Source organism: Cryptomeria japonica, chromosome 3 (assembly GCF_030272615.1).
Source record: "Cryptomeria japonica chromosome 3, Sugi_1.0, whole genome shotgun sequence".
Taxonomy (NCBI): Eukaryota; Viridiplantae; Streptophyta; class Pinopsida; order Cupressales; family Cupressaceae; genus Cryptomeria; species Cryptomeria japonica.
Window position 1 is genome coordinate 196269147 of NC_081407.1, and position 13369 is coordinate 196282515.

The window sequence follows — 13369 nt, forward strand, 5'->3', positions numbered from 1 at the left end:
TGATTATAGTTAGGTTTAAGGTTATAATTATGGTTAGGGTTAGGGTTAGGGTTAGGATTTACATCATGGTTAGGATTAGGGTTTACATCCTGGCTATAAATATGGATAGGGTTAGGGTGTACATCATGGTTAGGGTTAGGTTTAGGGTTATTTTTCGGGAAATAACTATCTATCCCTTAGGATGCACCAAGATATTAACACCCTTCATATATAAATAATACATTATAATAGATGAATGGTGCATCCTAAGGGTTGTAGAGTCATTCCCTATTTTTAGGGTTAGGGTTTAGGCTTATGATTAGGTTAGGTTAGGTTAGGTTAGGTTAGGGTTAGAGTTAGGGTTAGGGTTAGGGTTAGGGATATTATTAGGGTGATGTTTTAGAGTTGTAGTTAGGACTATGGTAAAGGTTATGGTTTACATCATGGTTCGAGTTAGGGTTAGAGTTAATGTTAGTATTATAGCCAGGGTTATGGTTTACATCATTATTAGAGTTAGGGTTAAAGGTTAGTATTTGGATTAATGTTAGTGTTTACATCATGGTTAGGGTTAGCTTTCTAGGGTTAGGATTTACACCATGATTAGGGTTATTGTTAGGATTATGGATAGGGTATGGCTTAGGATTATGGTTAGGTTTAAGGTTCAAATCATGGTTACGGTTAGGGTTAGGGTTTGGGATAGGGTTTAGGAATAGGATTAGGATGATAGTTAGGGTTTACATCATTATTAGGATTAGGGTTATTTTGAGGTTTGGGTTACAGTTAGGTTTAAGGTTATAATTTTATGGTTATTGTTAGTGTTAAGATTTACATCTTGATTAGGGTTAGGATTAGGATTTAGCTTTACATCATGGTTAGTGTTAGGGTTAGGTTTAGGATATGGGTTACAATCAAGTTTAGGGTAATAATTAAGGTTATAGTTAGGGTTTAGGGTATGGATTAGTATTAACGATAGGGTTAAAGTTTAGTGTTATGGTTAGGGTTTACATAGTGGGTAGGGTTAGTATTTACATCCTAGTTAAGATTACAGTTAATATTAGGGTTAAGGGTTAGGGTTAGGATTATGGTAAGAACTACATTATTGTTAGGGTCAGGGTTAGGTTTAGGGTTATGGTTTTGGTTTTAATTCATGGTTAGGGTTAGGGTTAGGTTAAGGGTAAAGTGTTAGGGTTAGGATTATAGTTAGGGTTTACATCATTGTTAGGGTTAGGTAAATGGTTAATGTTTGGATTTACATCATGGTTAGGGTTAGGGTTAAGTTTTTGGTTAGGCTGAGGATTTAGGGTTATGGTTAGGATTATGTCTAGGGGTAGGGTTTATATCACAAGGTTAGGGTAAGGGTTAAGGTTTAGGGTTAGGACTATAGTTAGGGTTTACATCATTGTTAGGGTTAGGTAAATGGTTAAGGTTTGGATTTACATTACAGTTAGGGTTAGGGTTAAGATTGTGGTTAGGGTTAGGTTAATGGTTAGGGTATTAGATTTACATCATGTCTAGGGTTAGGCACAGGGGCTTCACTTAGGATTTAATTATGGTTATATTAGGGTTAAAATTGTAGTTAGGGCTTAATTCTAGGGTTATATTCACATTTAGGGTTAGGTTGTAATTAGGTTTCATTTATGGTAAGATTACGCTATTATTAGGGTTAAATTAGGTCTAGATTAGGGATATTGTGAAGATTAGGGTTTGATTATGATAAGGATTTAGTTATAGTTAGGATTAGTATTAGATTTAAATTGGGGTTAAAATTGCGATTATGATTCAATTACATTAAGGTTAGGGTTAAAATAGGATTAGAGTTCAATTAGGGTTAGGGTTACGTTAGAATTAAGGTTCAGTTAGGATTAGGGTTTAGTTTAGGGTTAGGGTTCAATTATGGTTAGATTAGCATTCAAGTTGTAGGTAGTGTTTAGTTATAGGGTTATGGTTAAGTTAAGGGTTAGGTTATAGTTAGGTTTAAATTAAGGTAAGATTAAGTTTAGAATAAAGGTTAGGCTACAATTAGGGTTGTTATTGTAGGATAATGCTTGGGATAAGGATTCACCTTCAATTATAATTAATGTGAAGGTTAGGAGTAGGGCTCAATCAGGGATAGGATTAGTATTACAATTCAATTGCAGTTTAATTAGTGTTACAGTTAGTTTTGGTACTAGAATAGGGTTAGGGTTTAATTTATAGGTGGCAATTTATAAGGTTAGCATTTAATTTTTAGTATCGGTATTGAAATAGGGTTAGGGTTTAATTCAAGTTATAGGTAGTATTTAATTCTAGGGTTAGAGTTAAGTTTAGGTTTAGGTTTCAATTATGGTAAGATTGGGTTTAGGGTTAAGGTTTGGCTAAATATTATGTTCATAAGCAAAACGTTAGGCTAATTTATAGTATTTAATATTAAGGCTAAATATTAAGGTTTGGCTATATATAGATTATTATGTTCATGCAACTTTGATTTTTAAAATTTAGAAATTATAATTTTATGTTTAAAATTTTGAAATATAGAAGTTACTTTTTATTTTTCTAAATTGGAAATTAAGATTCTTTATTTGTTTTTTATCAAATCAATGGTGTCCATCAATACAACTATACATATCTATTATAAAAATAATAAAAATTGATTTTGTTAAACTGAAACTCAGATTTTAAAATCAATAGACATTTCTTTGTCCATTTTGCTTTTTCCTATTTTCTCTTTCATGCCTTTTGCTATTTCCTCTTTCATGCATAGTAATGGTAAGAAATGTGAAGCAATTATTTAATTGTTATTTTATTTAATTTATATATAATATAAAGAAGAACTCAAATATAGAAACATCAAAAGTATGGTTGAGATTTAGTAAAAGATTACTTATAATAGAAATAAATGTTATATAATTTATTTATTTTAAAGTAGAAAGATATTTTTGATATAATCTCAATTTATTTTAATAGAAAGGAATCTTAAAAGTATCACAAATTAAAAAATTTAATCGAAACTTTCTAGTTTAGACAAAGATTTAGAATTTTTTTTCGTTTATAAATTTGGAATGTAAAACAAAGATTTAGCAAATAATTATGTAAAATGTTGATATTTGACTTGAATATAATAATGATCACACTCTAAATACATATAAAATATGAGAGTGGCTTTAATGTCTGAACAAATGTGAGGCTTTTTATTAATACGGATCATGATGTTGTGGTAGTTGGCTTACTATGGTGAAAATAAATTAGCACAAATTTAATGGAACACAATTAGGTGGTAAGATTTCCTATCAGAGGCCACAAAGAACCTTCATTTTTCTACAGCTTTTATTATCAATATGACATCAAACACAAATATTACAACCTTTGTAAAGTTTGGGAGCTGGAAAACTTGTTTGCTGAACATTACATAAAATTGTCCAGTCCTTGCTTTGGCATAGCTCCCATTTCAAACATATTGAGAAATTTTTTAAATGACTTAGGGTGCTGAGAAAATCTTCTAGCTATTAAAAATTTACCAATTACATCACATTGAATCTCCTCTTCTCCTCTGCATTTATGTCATTTGATCGCAATTCAAATGATTCATCGTTGTATATTTCCCACCAATGTCTTGATATCTTCCCTCTCCATGTTTTCCTCCTTGCCAATGAACCTCCACGATTTCGAACCCTGCACATCAATCAATAAAAATTCACTGTCAGTTATTTACAGAAAGCTAAAATGCCTCATACCAGGCTTATATTAAAGAAGAAAGAATCTTACCTTTAATTGTAAATACTCAATCTGATTCTGCTGCATTTCTAATTCATCATTCCTCCTCTCAATCTCTAATGATTCAGTCCTTTTTGTGACTTTCTTGTATTTCTCCATTATATATGCGACACTCGTATTGGTGTATTCAGCTACCTTTCCAATGTGTGAAAAGATTATAAGAAAAATTTCACAACTAATGAGAGTTCAACCCAATTCTTGGGCTTTCTTAATCACTCCTCTATGTCTCTTACAAAACGTCAATTGTTTCTTCATTTTGTTCTCTATCTTTTGTATTTACCAAGGAAGAGTTTATTAAAATAAATTAATCAACGGTTGAAATTTGTTCTTAACTGTAATCTCTGTTCTCTTTTTTTTGGACAGATTTTGATATATTTTGTTTTTGTCTTTGGATTCATCAGTTTTGTTTTAGGCATGCCTTGGGTGGCTTCCATGCATAGGGCAACAAAGAGAAGATAGAAAATAGCAAATAGAAAACTTAAAATGAAAGATTCTGCATAGCAAATGAAGGCGTGCTATCACAACGAATACAATTATACATGCATGCATAATTTTGGAATTTATTTTTATGCTAAGGAATTTAGTGGGTTTGGCAGCCTACCTCTGGTTCGGACTGAACAATTGCAGTTGGTGATATGCAAAACTATCAAGGCGTAAAGGAAACCTATTATGGAGCTAATTATTGAAAGTAGCATAAAAGAAATGAAGCACAATAACTGTTGGGTATGTGAAGCCCAACAGTCACATGTCCATTTGCGTTCTCACAACTCTTGGTTTCATGGATGGATATGATTGTATAAATGCCAGTGTGCAGTCCATGTCTGGATGTAGGATTGATAAAGATTAATAAGAGTATTCCCTATTTGGAGTGTGGATGTAGGCATATTTGCCGAACCACGATAAATCATGTGTTGTCTCTTGTTTTTCTTTATTCTGTTTTTGTTATCATTTTTCTGCTCATTCTAAATCTTTACAATTGGTATTAGAGCTACGGTTGGCTTGAGCAGAGATGGAAAGGTAGATAGATAGAGGATTGAAAATTCTCTACAAGATGCAGAAGTTTGAAGTTAGAGAAACTGGTTGTTGGTATTGTGGCAAGCGAGGCCACATCAAAAGAAATTGTTAGTCTTTCAAAAAGGTTGAAAGGCAACTTAATGATGAAGACACCGATTCAGTCATTGATGAATTTCTTGCAAATCTATACTTGGTGGAGAGTAAAATTGTGCAAGTGAAGGCTAAAAAGAAGCGTCATGTACATTGGTGGGATGGATGGAAGAATGAAGAAAATTCAGCTGAAGAAGAAGAGTGTATGCCATCGGAGACCCAAACTGAATCTTCTATTGATTTTGTCTCCCGGGGTGAGGAGGAGGATTCTGATTGGAGTGACAAAGTAGAGCCACAAAGCCCAGAAGTAATTGAGGCTTTGGAGAGCTTTGTAGATGGAGTGGCGTTGTGTCAAGTTGCTCTAGAGAGGCCATTCCATACCGTAGGTGTGAGAAACATTTCGGCAATGAAAATGGTGCTAGAGCCTGGTGAGGTGTCCAAACGATGGTTGCATAAATCATCACCACAAACCAGAACAAAGAAGTTGGTTGGCCACTATGTTGGTCAAGAAATGACTCACAGGACCCTTTGTAGAGACAAGCAGTCATGGCAGTTGAAGAGGCTACTGCTCAGGGAAAATCGAGCCATGGGCATTGATGAACAAGCCCATAAGAGCAATTTTGAGTATCTAGAGGAGCTAGTTGATGAAAATCACAAAATCATTTCATCATCAAATAGGCCTGAGTTGGAAGATGAAAGGGACGTGATGGTGAGAGGAGAAATAAAAATAACAGAGGAGGTGTTAAGTGGTAGAGCCAATGATCATAGTGACAGAGGCAAGGAGTCTAAGCAGAACACCCTGCAGGAAGAACCGATGTTCGAGAGAAAAAATGAATCCGCTGAGGAGATGAAGGAAGTCGTGAACACTGAAACAAGTGGAGGTGAATCATTCTCCTGGCATTTGAATGGTCAGTAGCCAAAGGTCATCATGGATTCGGAAGCAGAGCTTCCCAAGCACACATCTAACAATAAACATGCTGCAGCGACTAAGAGCAATCATTTGGACAAGGGAAAAGCGAAGGGTGATGAAACAAGCGGTGGCAAGGTGAACGAGAGCGGGAATGTCCCCGTCCGACCGCACGAGGCTTGCACTCTTCCCTGAGAGGAGATCATTGTGATGAAGGTCATCAAGAAAAACGTTGGGCCCAAGTCGGCAAGAGGGCTGGGGATGACCACTCCGCTCATCATTAGATTCCCAAACGTGCTCTGCCATAGGCTCGAGGCCCTGCAATGTGCCTTCAACACCGCCATAGCCTTGTAGAGGTATGATTCCCATTTTCAAGGAGATTACTTCGTTAAGCGCAACCAGGACCGCTATGTGGTGGAACACATTGTGGAGTTCGGACATGAGTTTGTTATAAGTTCTTTAAGGGATGTTTCTGAGGAAAGAAAGGATTTCTCAACTTTTACAGACGATTACTTGAGAGCTCTGTCTATCTTAGAAAAAATGGATGAAGCACAAAGTTGTCATATCATCGAGCTATGCTTCAAAATATGTTTGGCTCTATAGATGCAAAAGAAGATTCCTGAAGCTCTTAGTTATTACCAACAGGCTCTTTCTATATGTACATCTTGTATGCAAACACTGACAGATAAGGTTGAGACACCCAAGCTTGAAATAGCTTCCAAAGATGCTCAAACAAGTAATGGTTCTGCTAGAATTCAAAACAATGTAGAGCCTATAGAGTCAAAGGAAGAAGATATTAAAATGTTCAAAGGATTAATGGCGGACCTTTCAGAGAAGGTTGAAGATCTGAAGCAGATGATGACAAAACCACCATTATTTGAAGCTATGCGGTTTATTAATGATAAGACTATTTTTCAATTTGCTCTTAGTGGAGGCAATTCAAAAGAAGCAAACGTAAGCAGTAGTTTTGACCATTATAAAGCTGCTAAGGATCCTTTAACTGAATTTTATAGTTACAGTTTGAGTGAGGAGGAAATTTTTTTAAAAGTGGAGGATGTCTGACTGTTAGTTTTTGTTTAGTCTAACAAACTTTGGAGAAGATTGGTTCGCAGTGTTTGTGAACAGATTTTGGCAAAGTTAAAATCTTCACTGGGCCTGGTTTTGTAAGGTTCGAAATGGAGAGCAGGGATGCTACAGTGCATGGATGTGTCCATTGGCCTTCACGGGGGAGATTGTTGGGTATGTGACGCCCAACAGTCACATGTCCATTCGCATTCTCACAACTCTTGGTTTCATGGATGGATATGATTGTATAAATGTCAGTGTGCAGTCCATGTCTAGATGTAGGATTGATAAAGATTAATAAGAGTATTCCTTGCTTGGAGTGTGGATGTAGGCATATTTTCCAAACCACGATAAATCGTGTGTTGTCTCTTGTTTTTCTTTATTTTGTTTTTGTTATCATTTTTCTGCTCATTCTAAATCTTTACAATAACATCTACCATTGATGAAAAGAAAATAGAGGGGAGGAATCTTCAAATAAAAATGAGATAGACCTTGAGAGATAAAAGAAATGAATTTTTTGGTTTAAAACACCCGATCTTCTTTATTTTCCTTTTGATTCTACTTGCTCACCTATATTCAATCTCTCAATTGAACAGGCAAGGAAATGGGGAGGAGTTTAATAGCTTCTATTTTCATTTAAAGAGATCTACAACTCATCTTCTAATCTTCCACTACCATTGTAGTTAGAGATGATTGCTCTTCTACTATGATGGCAATAACGTTAGACTCTTCAGCTATCATTTTCTTTGTAACTATCTCCAAATCTTCAGTTTTCTTTAGTGTATACACGGATGCCTTCACTCCCCCCTATTGCGACTGTAGGAACACGTCTCGTCTGGGCGTAATTATTTGATAATTAAATATTGTTATTTATTAAATCATTTAATTTATATTTATGCTTATCATTTTATTTTATTTTATTTTAAAAGATTTTGTTTTTATTCTTTTCATGAGTTCATCATGTTTATTGGACAATGTTTTAATTGATTTTTTTTTATAAAAGTTAGATTAAAGCACTAAAAAATTTTAATTAGGGAAATTGTTGAATTTTTTTTGTAGATATAAAACAAAAGAAATGGTGGACATTGTATATATTTTTATGTTATTGGGTTGGTCAAAAGTGCATGTTATGCGTACTTTTGTGTAAATTGATCATTTTTCAAGATATGAAAGAAAAGGAAAAGGACACTAGGAATGTTTTTTGTGTAACTTGATTGTTTTTCAAAGATGAAGGAAAAGATAAATGACACTTAGAGGGTGCTTACAATTACCATATACCTATTGAATATAGTGAAGTATAGTTAAAATCATAGAAGGTGAGTATAATGATATTGGGTAAAGTTATATTCGGTCTCCATTGAAGCATCATCTTTGAAAACAAGGTGTATCTTTGTCATGCATCATTTTAAAAGTATAAGTTGAAAATAGGTGTATCTTTATCATGTATCATTATAAAAGTATAAGTTGAAAATAGGTGTATCTTTATCATGCATCTTTAACTTGTTATTATTCAATTGTTCTTCCACCAATTATATCTATGATTTTTTTTCTTTTGATGGTTTTTTTCAATTTCTAAATAGTTAACATGCATGATTTTTAAGTTTTCAAATTATAGAAATCAGTTTTCTTCAATCTTATTGGCTCAAATAATTTGCATCTTAATACTGGATTTCTCGGATCCACTTTCTTCATGATTTTTTTTAGGCGAGTTTTTAAGGTACATTAAAATAATATTTAGTTTGTTTTAATTTTCTTATATAAGATTAGCTTATGGTTAAGATTGAATATCATTTCATTGAATAAATATTAATGTAATTTATAAAATAATAGTGTTTAATAAAATAATACAATAATATCAGTGAAAAATAATATAATGACTATTAATACAATGTAATATAAAAAAAATTGTTCTCACTTTCCTCTCTTTTGCTACATTTTTACAATAAAAATAAAATATAAGATTAGCTTATGTTTAAGATTGAATATCATTTCATTGAATAAATATTAATGTAATTTACAAAATAATAGTGTTTAAAAAAATAATGCAATGAATATCAATGAAAAAATAATATAATGAATATTAATACAATGTAATATAAAAAAAAATTGTTCTCACTTTCCTCTCTTTTGCTACAAGTAAATATTTAAATTTTCTTTACATTGAAGTATAATTTTTATTATTTGTTCATTAATCATATTCTCAAATAAATATTAAATTTGAGATGAGTTATCTAGTATTCTTAATTGAAAAAAATTAAATATTATTTACATAGGATTAGATTTATAGCTTAGTGTTAGAGTTTATTTTGAGTAGACTTAAATTAGGGTTAGGACTATGATTCACTTAGTGTTTAATTAAAGCTATAAAAGAAATTTTTGAGTTTGAATTTAATTACGGTTATAATTCAAACATGGTTAGGGTAAGGATTTAATTAGGATAAGGGTTAGGTATAAAGTTAAATTGGAGTTAGGGTAAAGGATCAATTAGCCTTATAGGTAAAACTTTTGATTTAGGGTTAGGGAAAAATTATGGTTAGGATATTAAAAGAGATTAGGAATACAATTCAATTTAGATTATAGTTATAATTGGACTTAGAGAGGACTTTTATTAGAGTTAAAATAGGGTTAGGGTAACGGTTAATATTAGGGTTCAATTGAGGTTAGGGATTATAGTTAGGTTCAAATAAGATTACAACTTAATTAGGGTTAGGATTCAATTAAAGTTATACAAAACTATTATTCTCTTGTATTTGTTAATTGTTTGCAAAAAAACATACTCAATTACTATTACAAAGGAAAGTAATAGCCACTACATGGCACTTGTTTAGATTTGTTTGAAGTATGAGAAGATCAAATGACAAAGAAAAGGCCCATATTAAGTCAAATTTAAAATTGCCAAGTTTATGATATATATTACAACATTGTGTGGATTCCCTAGAATAAGTTTATATTTTGTGAATAAGTTTAGAATAAGTTGTACCATACGTCTCATAACAACTTTTAAACGTGTTTTTGAAAAGTTGTGATTATGTGAATATTATTAGAAATCAAAATTATTAAAAAAAACAATGTTCATTCTATAGCTTTCAAGAGATATGTATACAATGACTTTGGCTTCTTGTAATTTTATTTTTCATGTTATAACTCTTACTATGTTTTTTTATCTCTCTTAAACATTATAATTATATAACAGATTATAAAAAATATAATTTAAAGTTGAATGTTTAATTTTTCATATTTTTATGCATGCCTTTGGATCATATCTACATCTATTGTGATTTGGAATGTTTGGCTAGAGCGAAACAACGGGATATTTAAAAAAACAAGTTCTCCTGTATCTGAGGTTCTATTAAAAGTTGAGTCTTCAATCTCTAAGGTTGCTTTGCCATTTATTTATAAGAATTTGGAAAATCTTACTTCTTTTACGCACTGGGATAGTAGAGTTAGTAGAGTTTGGAAGATGCTATCGGTTTTACCCTCTCATGGTTCAATTTTTAAAAAGAATGATGCAATAGGTAAGAGATTATCTGCTAGATGGAAACCTCCCCTGCAGAGGCACTTTAAACTGAATTTTGATGGGGCCTCTCGTGGTAACCCTGGGTCAGCTAGGGTAGGCATGGTAATTTATGATCACAATGAAAATTTTATTCGAGCTAAGTGTCATGCTATTGGTTTTAAAACTAACAATTGGGTGAACTCACAATACTGGTTCCCACTTTTTGACCAACTTTGACACTTATATGAATATTTTCAAAAAAAACTTCACTTTCCGACACCTATAACTTTTAAACCGTTAAGAATTTGAAGATGATATAAAATAGTGATTTTTAACATCTTGTTTGTAGATTCTAAATACAATTTTTTCAAATTTGTTTGAATAAAATTTTATTGATTTTTCCATCTCCCTCAAAAAGTAATTTTTTACAGCAAACAACATTTTTTAAGAGTGATGTGTATCTCGAAACGCATAATTTTTTTTCTATAAATGATAAAAACTTAATTCTTTTGAATTTTGGTTTGTAACATCAATACCCAGGGCATGCAGTTGGTTTGATAGTGATATGTTGAATATATTTCATTTTATTATGTTTTGAAGTTTGACTAATTATAATTTAGATATAGGTGTATGTTTGAACACATAACTTGTTCTATATATATCAAAATTCAATTTTCTTTTTTTTGTTAGAAAGAAAACATCAATACCTAGGGTATAGATATTTTTCAGATTTTTTTTGAATTAGTTTACTATTTTTCCCAATGCATTGAACAAAGAAGATCATGTTCGGTGAAAAACCTACATTCATAAGAAATAAAATAAAATAATATTAATGAAATTAAATATATTAAAAGTTATACTATTTGGAAAGCTTATAATAAGGACTAAATACTTTAAAAAAAATAACTTTTAAATGAATTGATTTGACCCCCCAAAAGCTAATGTAAAATTGGTTTTTTATCAGCATTTGATAGATGCAAAGGAGACTCCATTTCAAGTATGATTTAGAAGTAGAGAGGTTTTATCCAAGAAATTTTGATGTAAGAGCCTTTGATTTAACTCTCTTCAATTAATTACTTAAAATGGGACCTCTTAAAGCTTAAATAATTATATTTTCTAAAAAATGTATGATTTCAGCAAAAATCAGGACGTACCAAAAAGTGGGAACCAGCTTTGTGAGTTCACCCAATTATGCCGAATTTCATGCTTTGTCTTTTGGATTGGATATGGCAATCTCTTTGGGAATTAAGGACTTAATAATTGAAGGTGATTCTATGGTGATTATTCAATCTGTTATGAAAAAGAAATCAAATTGTTGGAATTTGCAATATATACTTGATCTCATTTTACAAAAATTAGAATTGTTTGAATCTTTCTTGTTATCCCGTTGTTACAAAGAAGTTAATAAGATTGCGGATTATTTGGCAAATTTAGCCATTGATAGCAATGCTAATTAGCGAGAGGTGGGTTTTAAGGAAATTCCTTCTAGGGTATGGGAAGGTTTGCAACAATAGTTATGTGATTTCCTTGAGTAAAGTTGATGTAAAACTTTATGATGATAATTATTCCCGATTTCCCTTTTCATTTCAAGTATTCATGTTCGTTGTTTGGAGGAGAGTTCGAGCTCATGGTATTTGATACAATAGTGTTTTTCCAAAGGTTTTTTGATACTTTCTTTTTTGGCAGGAAGGTTTTTATCTCATGGGATTTGGCACAAGGCTTTGGAAAATTTTGTCTTCTTCCATTGATAGCAGTTGTGGAGTGTACATTTGAAAATTATCCGATGGGCCATATGGGCTCTATGTAAAACTGATATTATACGTGTTGTGGCCGCATTTTGTATGTGGTTTTGGGCAGGGTGTATAAACTGATCTATTAGATACTATAGGTTTATTTTATGAGCTGTGATCAGAGGTTTTCTTCCCAGGGATCTTTCCTCCAGTATGCTCTTTGAATCATGTGTAAAAAAATAAAAAATATTAATAAAAAAGTTTAGTGGAATAATCCACTTTTATTGAAAAAAAAATCATATTTTAAAAATATTTTATTACAAATCTTAATTTACGAATCTAACATATTTTTAATGAATATTGAGAGATGAACAAGAGAATTTGAGCTGAAGACATAGGAATTAGGGAAAATTTATTCTAGGGACTTTTAGCAAGAATTATGTGTCTGTACAAGAAGCCAAGTCATTGTATAAATATCTCTTGAAAGCTATAGAATGAACATTGTTTTTTTTATAATTTTGATTTCTAATAATATCAAACATACATCAAGATGAGTGTAGGGAGCCAAGATGCCAAATCATGCTCCTTAACTCACATTCCCTTGAACATACATCATAACTGCATTGGGCATGATAATGGAAAACGTGAGGTAAATGTAGTGCCAGTTAAAGAAGGATATATGTTGTTTGCCTTCCTCTGGATGTTGGTGATAAAATGGTTTTACTGCAAATGATTGTAGAGATGCCTTCATCGCATCTGACCTAAAAGATATCATATAAAGTAATGTGTACATAGGCACCATGATTGTCAAGAATGCTAAGCCTGGGAGATACAAAAGTGAGGAGACAATGATCATCTTATAGTGTCCCACATCAGCAACACTGAGGAAGCCTCCTATTAGGGAAACAATGACTCTCAGGCCAGACCAGGTGTTAACTATTCCCACAGATGTTGAAACACCCTAGTGCATCACATCTATTATGTATGTGAATAGCCTTGCTGCAATAGTGAAGTATGTCAATCTCTCAGCCATTTCAATCACTACATTGTATACAACACATCAATGTTTTGAATGACTAATTGCTTGACCCCATATAAGTTAACCTCACTTTGCCTCTTTTTTGGGTAGAGGCAACACTTGCCAAGGTATTAAACCATAATCTAATTGATCATTTAAGATGCACTTTCTTCTCATTAGCCAAGTGAGTGGTGAACTAAGGATGTAGAGGCAAAGTGGGGCAAAGTGGGATTAACTAATATATTGTCAAGCTATTGGTCTTTGATTGAGGGTGTATTAGAGGGTTGTAGGCATAAGGAATCACTATGATAGTGATAACT